The sequence below is a fragment of the Salmo salar genome, chromosome ssa06, assembly GCF_905237065.1.
Source record: "Salmo salar chromosome ssa06, Ssal_v3.1, whole genome shotgun sequence".
In the NCBI taxonomy this organism is placed as follows: Eukaryota; Metazoa; Chordata; class Actinopteri; order Salmoniformes; family Salmonidae; genus Salmo; species Salmo salar.
In genome coordinates, this window is record NC_059447.1 from 26,211,270 (window position 1) to 26,224,740 (window position 13,471).

At 39.2% G+C, this 13,471-nt stretch overlaps 1 protein-coding gene and 1 long non-coding RNA gene across 2 annotated transcripts in view; both read right to left on the reverse strand.

Annotated features, from left to right (window-relative positions):
• The window catches only part of LOC106606764 (uncharacterized), a 423,559-nt gene that overhangs the window by 398,514 nt on the left and 11,574 nt on the right, over nt 1-13,471 (reverse strand). The window lies entirely within an intron of this gene.
• LOC123743410 (uncharacterized) lies at nt 3,250-4,041 on the reverse strand. The gene is made up of 2 exons (XR_006770179.1): nt 3,797-4,041; nt 3,250-3,546 (listed from the first exon to the last, which is right to left on the reverse strand). It is a non-coding gene; the product is annotated as an uncharacterized lncRNA (long non-coding RNA).

Here is a 13,471-nt window from a genome sequence, read left to right on the forward strand (position 1 = left end):
AAACATGTTACTGCACTTTCACAATGAGATATTGGTCCTTTTTAGGGTTAATCAAGGTACAATATCAGGGAAATGGCTTCATCAGAGTGCAGGTGAGTCCTGGGGTAGAAGTCATGCTTGGGTAGCTTTGAACTACTGCTCCCAACACAAATTTTGATAGACACACCTGATAAAAACACATTCTTAAACTCTCTCCCCTATAAACAATTATAATGAAGACATAGTAAAGTATTTAGGGGGAGTTTCCCAGAACAGCTATGAGAAACCACATAGAGCAATTTGTTATTTTAGTTAAGGACTCATTGTTCAATGTAATTCTTGAAAAGTGTGTTATATGTATTACCAACACAAACCATGAATATGGTCTGTCAATAACATTGTGTGTGATGAGTAGCAGTGAATGAACGAAAATATTGAATAATATAATTAATACAACTGTTGACATATCAATAATATAAATTAAATAGTGACAAAATGGTCTGGTTACTTTATCCATCTCACCATGTAATCAAATTCAAATTGTGTTCATGTGGTTGATGCAAAAATATTTTTATCCTCAGCTGAAACAAGGTAGTGAGAATTAGATCATGAAAGGGTATAGGAACAGTCCCTGCAGTCCCCAGGCTACTTAACTGCTTTAACTGTCTATCTGAATCATCAGAGATGCTAAACTGGGACCCTGAAACACCCAGGTGACAGACTGATGTTCACCAAGCGTGGTGCCCCACAGCTGTGAGGGTCACAGAGGGGAAGAGAGAGGGGTGGGGTGTGTGAGAGAAACAGACACAACTGAGAAAAGCAGAGCAGGGCCGGTGTGCAATGGAATGGATTATCAAACATAAACCCTTAGACTATGGAATGGATGCATTAATAGTTACTTCTCATACAGTTTGACCAAATTATGGCAAATATGCTGTTTCTGTGTAACCTGATATCTTTATTGAATAAAATTGTGGAAAGCTTTTCAATAGAGGGCAAATCCTTAAAGAAGGGATGATTAGTTAATCTGCACTCTCCATACATGAAGACAGAATACACCAATCAAATGAAGAGGGGAGCTTGATACTAATACTTTGAGCAGATTTGATGGATGGAGTATAAATGCTAAGAAATTGTAGTAATACAGTAATTGTGTATAAAGTATATGTGTTTTAATTGATTTACAAGTTTGTATTGTAGTGTCATGTTTAGTGTTTGGATACCTTTATATTCATATGAGTGTGATGTAGTTTTTGTACAGGTCCTGTGCTGGTTTGTATCACTGTGAGTAGCGAGCACAATAATACACAGCTGTGTCTTCAGTCTGCAGACTCTGTCCTTTTAAAAACACTGTGTTGCTGGAAGTGTCTCTGGAGATACTGAACTTGTTTTTCAGCTTATCACTGTAATATATGTTACCACTGCTGCATATATAGCCGACCCACTCCAGTGCTTTTCCTGCATGCTGTCGTACCCAACCTGTACAGTAGCTGCTACTGGTTAAAGAATACCCAGAGACTTTACAGGAGAGGGTCAGAGGCTGTCCAGGCTGCAGGATCATAGAGCCTGGCTGTGTGAGTTCAGTCTGACAGAACACACCTGTAAAACAAAACAAACAAAACCAAACATTTTGTTAATTACATTTCCAAAAGTATATTACTCTCTATTACACCAATGTTGATGTATCAGTCCCCCAAAACTCACAGGATACAGCTGCCAGCAGCAACAGCAGAGATGCAGGGAACATGGTTTGTGTTGAAGCTGAACTGATGGTAACTGCACTTCTGAACTGAGTGAAAGAGTGAGAGATGTTCCTCTTTATACACAAGAGAGTAGAGTTGCTTTGCATAGAGTGAAATAGTTATAAATGGAGGAAATAAACAACTTGAGTCATTGAGACATGTTAATAGCAGAATGAGTATCAGAATGTAATGACTTGCTGATGATATTTTCAGTGAAGTAATGATGGTTAACTGTAGATAGCTAGTATGAACTCGGAATTTCCTTGAATTGGCACCTCTTATAGAGCAAATAAGATACAACACATCATGTAGAGTGAAATGTACAGAGGAATGATTTGAGAATTACTTTTGTGTATTTTCACAGTTTATTTACTATGTAGGCGTCTATGAATGGTACACTAGTATTTCTGGTCGGGGAAATACAATATTATAAAGTTTGTTTTCTACTCATGGCTGTTGGGATTTTTGTACAAGTTTTAGGCTTGTTTGTATCACTGTGGTAACGCGAACAGTAATAGACAGCTGTGTCTTCAGTCTGCAGACTCTCTCCTATTAAAGCCACTGTGCCTCTCAAAATGTCTCTGGTCAAGTTGAACTTGTGTTTCAGAGAATCTTTGTAAGCCGTGCCTGCATCGTGACACAGTAGATATTCCCAACCCACTCTGGTATAATGCCTTCAGATTGCCGGATCCATGATACTCCAGAGGATGGTGCTATCAGTCAGAGAATACCCAGAGACATTACAGGTGATTACCAAAGACTGTCCAGAATGTATAACCATTTAACTTGGCTGGGTGAGCTCCAGACCACAGTGCACACCTGTTAAGAAACATCATCATATCATATTGAACAATCTCAAATGTACAGCTATTTTAAAGCTATGTAAGCATTAATTACATAAAATATTCTTTAACGATGTTATAAGTCTCTTAAACAGCCAAATCCTGAGAGACAGGAGACCGCTGCCAACAGCAGCAGCAGAGAATAAGTGAACAAGGTTTGTGTTGGAGTTGAAATTGTATGAGTTGCCCTTCTTTACTCTCCAGGACTCACAGAGAAAGAGATATGATTCACAAAGGGAGACTGTTTTATATAAGGCATGGGGAGTGAGATGAAATAATAATAAAGTTAGAAAGCTATGAGTAATTTACATAAGAAGGCAGATACAGTATGTCAGGGATGAGAATGTCAGAAAACCCTCTGTGAACAATATTTTACACTTATCAACAAAAAATGGTGTATTCATCAGTGTTAAATTAACTATGGGAGTGTTTAATTTATGACAATGGAGTGTGCCATATAGAGTCAAATAGTCAAATAGAAATCAACACTGCAACTTTAAAACTGAAATGATCTACACCCAACTTCCTGTGTATTCGTTGAATATTGGATTTCACAGGCTGTGCTTTTGAACATTTAGCTCTTAAAGATGTCATCCTATCACACTCTGTTGTTCTTACAGTAGGCTGGATGTTAGCATGATGTTTTTGTACAGGTCTTCCATTGAGCTGTTGCACTGTGCCTCCAGTTTTTGCACAATAATACACAGCTGTGTCCTCAGCCTGCAGACTGGTGATGTCTAAGTACAGTACATTACTACTGTCTCTGGAGATGGTGAATCTGCTCTTAAAAGAGGCTCCAGAGTTGATGGATCCACCACCCCAGATGATCCCAATCCACTCCAGTGTTTTCCCTGGCTGATGTCGTATCCAAACTGTACCATAGTCTGTCAGGGCATAGCCAGAGATTTGGCAAGAGAGTTTCACTGAATCTCCAGGAGCTTTGAGTTGAGCAGGGGAGGAGGTCAAACTAATGCTGTGTATATCTGAAGGAGATGGGAATGGGAGTGTAGAAAACAGAGATATGTCACAATAACTACAGTAAGTCACAATAGCAAAACAACTGACTAATACAATGGCAAAACAACTGACTAACACAGTGGTAAAACAACTGACTAACACAGTGGTAAAACAACTGACTAACACAATGGTAAAACAAATAACTCACACAATGGTAAAACAACTGACAATGTTTGGTGTCCTGTATTCAAAGAGACTAAAATCCCCCCCACTTACATGGCAGGACTGCCAGGAGGAGTAGGGATGTAAGAAACATGTTTCTCTGTTGGATCTCTGGCAGTGTCTGTCTGGGTACTAGCAGACAGGGTGGTTGCAGTGAGGAAGGTTGTGTCAGAACAGGTCATTTATATAGCATTGGAAGTGGGTAGATTTTGCATACTGTCTGTCCTACAAAGACAATTGTTTGATACATCACTGGATGCATTCTATATGCATAATGTACTCAATATATGCACGTTCAATACAATACAATACATACATACATACATACATGCATTTTGTATCTGTAAATAATGACTTCCAGTTGTGGCAGTGATGAACTGTGTTTCCATGGCACCATCTTTTGACCAGGGAAGATGAACGGCTGTGTTCTATAGCTTGTCATAATGTTGTAATATTTCAGTAATTATGGTATGCTACCCCATGTATTGTTCCAGAACCAAGTGGCAAAGCTGGTCAATATTTTGTATCACAATTTAGCGTAAGTTGTCCCCTGTTATTTCAGGTGCATTTTATATATTGACTGTAACTCCTCTGATTTATTAACAAAGGAGATGGGCTAGACATTCTTACTGAGTATTTTATGGATAAAACATTTATTTTTCAATACAATTAGTGGAAAAGAGGAGCATTACATCTGCTCTTCAGCTTCCATATTCTATAGTGTCTCCCAAGAGGATGGTTTTTGGACATCTCTGGTGGTGGTTTATATCACTGTGAGGGTAGGCACAATAATACACAGCTGTGTCTTCAGTCTGAAGGTTCTGCCCTTTTAAAAACACAGTATTACTGCTAGAGTCTACTGAGAGGCTGAACTTGTTCTTCAGTGAATCCTCGTATTCTGTGTCTCCAGAATATACATTTCCAATCCACTCCAGTGTTTTCCCTGCAGGATGTCAAATCCAAGTTGTATAAAAGCTAGTAACTGAATATGAGACCTTACAGTAGATGGTCAGTGGTTGACCAGGCTGGACAGTCATAGAGGCTGGCTGAGTGAGTTCATAACTCTGTACACCTGTTGAAAGAAAATAATGAACAACATTAAATACACAAAATTGCATTGACGTATTGTATCTGTAACTGGACACAACCTTTGCCATCTGAACACTCAGAGACCCTCTATCGGTTATCTTGTTTAATGTAAAGGGGGATATAAAACACTACGTGATATATTAGTTAATACTTGAGGTGGATGAAACATATTTAAGACACTTTACTTTCATTTTGACAAACTGTAAAGTATATTTAATCAACAACCACATTATAATTGTTTTCCTGTAATGAAATGAATTAGCAGAGCCTTCATCAGTACTGGTCTTTATTTTAATCATATGGAGAGAGAGTGCCCCCTGTTGGTGTATCAACAGCACTAGCACCATGTTTTTAACAGGTGTATTATTGTGTTATTATTTAATATGTCATTAGAACTGTTCCTCATGTATGCCCTTGTCATGGTCTACTGGTCATACCATACGTGTGTCTGTGTGTTTGTGCACGTCCTTCCTTTCTCTACCAGATGGTTTTTGTACAGCTATTCTCATTAGTTTAACCATAGTGAGTCTCTAGCATAGTAATACACTGCAGAGTCCTCTGGCTTCAACTGGCTCATGTGTAGTTAAAAATTACTGCTGTCCTTCGATGCTGTGAATCTGCCCTGTACTGCCTGGGCATTGCTCTTAAAACCTCTTAGGGCTAGGGGGCAGTATTTTCACGGCAGGATGAAAAACGTACCCAATTTAAACAGGTTACTACTCTGGCCCAGAAAATAGAATATGCATATTATTAGTAGATTTGGTGTCACGTCCTGACCAGTATAAGGGGTTATTGGTTATTGTAGTTTAGTCAGGACGTGGCAGGGGGTATCTGTTTTATGTGGTTCGGGGTTTAATGGGATATGTATTTATGTCAGAGGGGTGTTTGATTCATGTGTTCCGGGGTTTTTGGGTAATGTTCTTGTTTTGTATTTCTATGGTTTCTATGTTGTGTATTTCTTTGTTGGCCTGGTATGGCTCTCAATCAGGAACAGCTGTACATCGTTGTTTCTGATTGGGAGTCATACTTAGGTAGCCCTGTTTTCACCTGTTCCTTTGTGGGAAGTTGTTGTTGCATAGCTGTGTGTGTAGCCTGCAATACTGTTCATTCGATCGTTTTCTTGTTTTGTTTCGTATGTGTTCAAATAAATTTAAGATGAGCACTCAACCCGCTGCGCCTTGGTCCATTACATACGACAACCATTACATTTGGATAGAAAACACTCTGAAGTTTGTAAAACTGTTTGAATGGTGTCTGTGAGTATAACAGTACTCATATGGCAGGCAAAAACCTGAGAAGAATTTAACCAGGAATTGGGAGAAATTAGAAATGTAGTTCTTCTTTTGAATCCCTTGAGAAACTACAGTGACATAGGGTTTACGTTGCACCTCCTAAGGCTTCCATTGGCTGTCAACAATCTTTAGAAACTGGTTTCATCGGTCTCCTGTTACCGGGCAGAAAATTGTGGCTCAGTCAATCAGTGGCCAGTCTGAGGACAGGTGTCTCGTGATGCGCATGCACACGAGCTCGCTATTCATTATTTTTCTTCTGGGATGAATACCTATTGTCCGGTTGGAAAATTATCGCGATTTTACATTAAAAAATACCCTAAAGATTGATGGTAAACATCGTTTGACATGTTTCTACAAAGGGTAATTGAACTTTTGAACTTTTCGTCTATGGATTTGCTCCCACGCCTCATGGCATGTAATAGTGTTCTGGATGGGCCAACAAAACGGAGGTATTTGGACATAAATGATGGACTTTGCAGAACAAATTAACATTTCTTGTGGAAATGGAAGTCCTTCCGAGTGCATTCCCCCGAAGATCAGCAAAGGTAAGAAAATATTTCGAACATATTTTTGAGATTTGTCGATGCCGTGGTTGTAGGCTGACTGTATAGCTTAGCATTGAAGGCTAAGTTCTGTATTCAGAATATTGAACAATGTGCTTTCTCCGTAAAGTTATTTTGAAATCTAACAAAGCGGTTGCATAAAGGAGTAGATTATCTATAATTCTTTAAATAATTGTTATAAATTTTGTCAACATTTATGATGAGTATTTCTGTAAATTGATGTGTCCATTCACTGGAAACATTTTCTGAACGTCACGCGCCAATGTAAAATGGGTTTTTTGGATATAAATATGAACTTGATCGAACAGAAAATGCATGTATTGTCTAACATGATGTCCTAGGAGTGTCATCTGATGAAGATTGTCAAAGGTTAGTGCTTAATTTTAGCTTTATATCTGGTTTTGTGACGCTATCCGTGCTTGGAAAATGGCCGTTTTTTTTTTTGCTAAGGTGCTATCCTAAAATACTCTAATGTTTTGCTTTCACCGTAAAGCCTTTTTGAAATCAGACAATGTGGTTGTATTAACGAGAAGATTATCTTTAAAATGTCGTATAATACTTGAATTTAAATTTAGAGATTTTTGTGTTTCGAATTTCGCACCGCGCTATCTCACTGGTTGTTGTCCAACCAATCCCGTTAACGGGATTTTATCTCGAAGGGGTCCTCAAGAGGTTTTAATACTGTCTGAATAATAATAAATCATCCATTCAAGTCATTTTCCACGTGCTTGACGGATCCAGCTCATTCCCCAATCGTTCAAAGTGAATCCACTACAGGCACATGTGAGTTTGAGGGATCCTGCAGGGCTCCCCTGGACTGACTGTTCAGCCTGTGTGAGTACGACCTGACAGTGGACACCTGAGGAGGGAGAGGAATGACAGGTCAGATCAATCAAGGAGTCACATCAGTATCACATCAACACAGATTATACTGATCAGACTATAGTCAGGAACTCACAGGAGACAGTTGCTAGCAGCAGCAGCAGTAGGGATGCAGGGAACATGGTTTATGTTGAAGCTGAACTGGTAGGAGCTGCTCTTCTCTACTCTCCAAGACTCAGAGGGACGTACTAGAATTCTCAGATACAGAGGTTTTTATATAAAGGAGGCGGAAGAGGGGCTAGGTAAAATTTACATAAGGAGAGGACACATCAAATTAATGGAAATATCAGTAGGGAAAAAATATGAACAGTAATAAAAGAAATATGAACACAGTAATAAACAGCTGTGTCTGCTAGAGGTGTCATAACTAGAAGTGATCTTGCTCTTTAGTGAGTCTACAGTGGAAGTACTACTAGTGCATGTATAACCAACATGCTCCAAAGCTTTGCCTTCAGCTTGTCGTATCCAGTGAGGACAGTAAGAATACATAGAAAATCCAGAGAATTGGCAGGAGATGCTGAAAGACTCTCATGGTTTTATAACCACTGGACCAGAATGGATGAGTTCAATACCATTTACAAAGTATTTACAATGAAACTCACTACAAATAGAATAATTTAAAAGTTTTAACAAAGCTAAAGCCATTGCTAATTGTTTTGTCTGCCCCCCAAATCCAGAGATACTCACAGGAGGCAGCTGCCAGAAGCAGCAGAGATGCAGGGAACATGGTTTGTGTTGAAGCTGAACTGGTGGGAGCTGCTTCTCTCTACTCTCCAGGACTCAGAGGGACATACTAGGACACACACATACAGTGGGTATATATAGGGGATTTGAAGAGAGGGAGAGAGAGACTTAGATTACATTTGCATAATTAAGATTAACAGGTATAAAGGAATGGGAATATCAGTTCAAAATGGGAGGAAGTGATGTGATAATCTGCCAGTTTCTGTCACTACAATTATGGGAGATGAAACTCTAGAATGGTTCAACTTTGTTTTCTTATTATTGATGATCCTACTATAACACTGTATGTATCAAGTTATTATTGTAAAAACAAATGAATGTCAGTGCTTCTGAACATTTAGCTATTAAAGCATTCATCAGAAATAAATAAGATTGTCTGTGCTGAATGGGGAAGTGGTTTTTGTACAGCTTCTCCCATTAGTTTAACCACTGTGACTCTCTAGCACAGTAATACACTGCTGTGTCCTCACTCTTCAGGCTGTTCATCTGTAGGTATAGCTTACTGCTGGAGTCATCTCTGGAGATGGTAAATCTACCCTGGACTGACTGTGAGTAATATGTATTAGTACTATAACTATAAGCAATCCACTCCAGTCCTTTCCCAGGAGCCTGTCTGATCCAGCTCATCTCATAGCTACTGAATGTGAACCCAGAGGCTGTACAGGTCAGTTTGTGGGATTCTCCAGGCTTTTTAACTACTGGTCCAGACTCAGTCAGTGTCTGACCATGAACACCTGTGGAAATAGAAAGCAGAGATGATGTTGAAGTTGAAACTAAAACCTGTTGTCAACTTGTTTATTTGATAAACAGTATAAATAAACATACTGTATCCTCACCTGTTAGATAGACTGTCAGTAAGAACATTCCTGTGGTAGGAAACATGGTGATCTGTGTAGTTCTCTAAAGGCAGTTCAGACAGTCCTCAGCAGAAAAAGCCTTCAACAGAGACATTAATAAAGATGAAGGACTGGAGAGTTTTGCATGAGTCCCTCCTCACTGGGAGGACCAATGACAAGAGATTACGATAAATTCCTACAGTTCAACTGGTATGAGGTCATCTTGAGATGCGCTGTTATGGAATATAACAACATTGACCCGGGAACAACTTAAAATGACTTATTACTTATGACAGTAGAGTATTTGTACAACCTGTTCATGTGTCATCAAAGTATGTCAGAATGAAACCATCTGAATCCCTTATTATACATTTTGGTGAATAGATGTTTTATTAGCTTTATGATATAGATGGTATTCTATTATATCTGTATGTGTTTTTATCCTGTGATATGTAATGATAGATAGGTTGGGCCTGTTACAGGTTGTGGTTTCTCCATTTATGTTTTGAGATTGGACTTTTAGCATGTTAGCATGTAAGGGTGCACCGATTGGTGTCACCTTGTTAGTCAGTATGTGTTATACCTCTGTTGGTTTCCATTTCCCTAGTGGGAAGGTGTTTCACTGTGCTGGCCCAGGTGCTATTTATGAGTGGCTGGCCCAGAGATGTGGAGGATCAATACCTTTAGTTGGCTCTCCCTATTTGATTTCTAGAAAAAATCATTCCTTTGTCTGATTAGGGTTTTTTTGGTTTGCTTCCTGTCTGAGTTTGGAGTGGGTTTCTCTTTTGTGTGCCTCTTCTTGGGCAAATTTAGTGGCCGCTCATGGTAGGTGTCTTTTAAGTTCCAGTTGCTGATGCTAGTCAACTTTCAGTGGACACCCCCATGAGTGTTTTTCAGAACCCCTCCTCAACCACACCTGTTTCATTTTGGTTGTTTGTCAATTACTATTTCTTAATTCCCCCTTTTCTTTGAGTGACATTTTTGGTTTTCTTGCTGGTGAACATAACAGGGCCTACTCCATCTAGGTAGTACATACAGTCGTCATAGGATTGGGTACTTTCTAAATGTAATCCTTTAGTTACTAGTTACCTGTCCAAAATTGTAATCAGTCATGTAACTTTTGGATTACCTAAACTCAGTAATATAACCTGATTACATTCAGTTACTTTTAGATTACTTTCCCCTGTTAGGGCTAGGGGGCAGCATTGACACGGCTGGATAAAAAACATACCCGATTTAATCTGGTTACCACTCCTACTCAGTAACTAGAATATGCATATACTTATTACATATGGATAGAAAACACCCTAAATTTTCTAAAACTGTTTGAATGGTGTCTGTGAGTATAACAGAACTCAAATGGCAGGTCAAAACCTGAGAGATTCCTTTACAGGAAGTGGCCTGTCTGACCATTTCTGGAACTTCTTTGCCATCTCTATCATTTACTAAGGATCTCTGCTCTAACGTGACACTTCCCACGTCGTCCATAGGCGCTCAGAGCCCGGGAAAAAACAGAATGTCGTCATCCCAGCCCCAGGCTGAAACACATTATCGCCTTTCTCAAGTGGCCCATCAAGAGACACTAGCTTATGCGCGTGACCCCGACCGCCCCCGCCTTTGGGATTTTTTTCCTCTGTTTGCCGAAAAGGAGATTCCCTGTCGGAATATTATCGCTTTTCTACGAGAAAAATGACGTAAAAATTGATTTTAAACAGCGGTTGACATGCTTCGACGTACGGCAATGGAATACTTTGAATTTTATTGTCAGGAATTGCGCCAAGCGCGTGACACTTCTTTACTATTTCGGATAGTGTCTGGAACGCATACGAACAAAACGCCGCTATTCGGATATAACGATGGATTATTTTGGACCAAACCAACATTTGTTATTGAAGTAGCTGTCCTGGGTGTGCATTCTGACGAAGACAACAAAAGGTAATGACATTTTTATAATAGTAAATATGATTATGGTGAGTGCTAAACTTGCCGGGTGTCTAAATAGCGAGCCCGTGATGCCTGGGCTATGTACTTAGAATATTGCAAAATGTGCTTTCACCAAAAAGCTATTTTAAAATCGGACATATCGAGTGCATAGAGGAGGTCTGTATCTATAATTCTTAAAATAATTGTTATGCTTTTTGTGAACGTTTATCGTGAGTAATTTAGTAAAATGTTAGCGAATTCCCCGGAAGTTTGCGGGGGGTATGCTAGTTCTGAACGTCACATGCTAATGTAAAAAGCTGGTTTTTGATATAAATATGAACTTGATTGAACAAAACATGCATGTATTGTATAACATAATGTCCTAGGGTTGTCATCTGATGAAGATCATCAAAGGTGAGTGCTGCATTTAGCTGTCTTCTGGGTTTTGGTGACATTATATGCTGGCTTGAAAAATGGGTGTCTGATTATTTCTGGCTTGGTACTCTGCTGACATAATCTAATGTTTTGCTTTCGTTGTAAAGCCTTTTTGAAATCGGACAGTGTGGTTAGATTAACGAGAGTCTTATCTTTAAATGGCTGTAAAATAGTCCATTCCAATTTCAAAAAGGCTTTACAGCGAAAGCAAAACATTAGATTATGTCAGGAGAGTACCCTGCCAAAAATAATCACACAGCCATTTTCAAAGCATGCATATATGTCACAAAAACCAAAACCACAGCTAAATACAGCACTAACCTTTGATGATCTTCATCAGATGACACTCCTAGGACATTATGTAATACAATACATGCCTAGATTAATTTCATGTCAGAGGAAAAGGTGAGGGTGTTCAATACCAATAGGTATCAAAGTATAGCTGCTTAACAGGGAGCCTTTCATCAGCCGCCTGTATTGCTGGCCATGCCTGCTTTTTGGAAAGTCTGAGCCTTGGGCAAAAGTGGGGTACTGTGACCTGAAGAACAGAGATCATATAAATGCCCACATCAGATTCAAGCTTCTGGGAAAAAGCAGCATCGATCATGTAATGGACGAAGGCCTGTGTATTCAAACGACGCAACACAACGAGAAATTAAGAAGATCCCGGGATGTACTCAAGCGGCTTATCGTCACCACTGCATTTTTGGTCATGCAAGAATTAGCTTTCAGAGGACATGGCGAGAAGGAAAGTTCCGCTAACAAGGGCAACTACAAGGAGCTTGCAGAGGTAAGAGCACATTATGATGCGTTACTTGCTGAACATATGTAGTCTGATTGGCCATTTGATTAATTGTTCAGCCGTCTTATGACTTGTGGGTAGAAGCTGTTAAAACCTCTTTTGGATCAGTGTCCCGCTAGCGGGACACCTACGATAACATCCAAAGAAATTGCAGAGCGCGAAGTTCAAAATACAAAAATTGTAATATTAAACATTCATGAAAATACAAGTGTCATACATAATTTAAAAGCTTATCTTCTTGTTAATCCAACCACATTGTCAGATTTCAAAAAGGCTTTACGGCGAAAGCATACCCCTCAATTATCTGAGGACAGCACCACACACCAAAATACATTTTCAACCAGCACAGGCATCACAAAATCACAAATAGCGATTAAATAAATCACTTACCTTTTGAAGATCTTCCTCTGTTTGCAATTGAAAGGGTCCCAGCTACACAATGAATGGTCGTTTTGTTCGATAAAGTCCTTCTTTATATCCAAAAAAGTCTGTTTAGCTGGCATCAATGATCTCAGTAATCCACTCTTTCAACATGAAAACAAACTAATCCAAAAAGTTACCAGTAAAGTTTGTCCAAACAAGTCAAACGATGTTTCTAATGAATCCTCAGGTACTCTAATATATAAATAAACAATAATATTTAAGATGGAGAACAGTATGTTGAATAGGGAAGATAAATAACGAAGTGCGCGCACCTAATTCACACGCCAACAAGACCACTTTTCTCATGAGAGACTCCTTGGAGTTCTTCAAAATACTTGTTCATTTTTCTAAAAACAAGCCTGAAACCCTTTATAAAGACTGTTGACATCTAGTGGAAGCCATAGGAACTGCAATCTGGGTCCTATCTATTTGTATATCCCATAGGCAACCATTGAAATAACCTGTGACCTAAAAGAAAATAGAATCCAGAGGATTTTCCTCTGGTTTTTGCCTAGCATTTCAGTTCTGTTATACTCACAGACATTATTTTAATCGTTTTAGAAACGTCAGAGTGTTTTCTATCCAATGCTACCAAGTATATGCATATCCTAGCTTCTTTGGGCACGTCAGTCATCCGAATTGCCGAAACAAAAACCAGTCTCCAAAACAGGTTTAAGAAGCACTCCGGTACCGCTTGCCGTGCGGTAGCAGAGAGAACAGTCTATGACTTGGGTGACTGG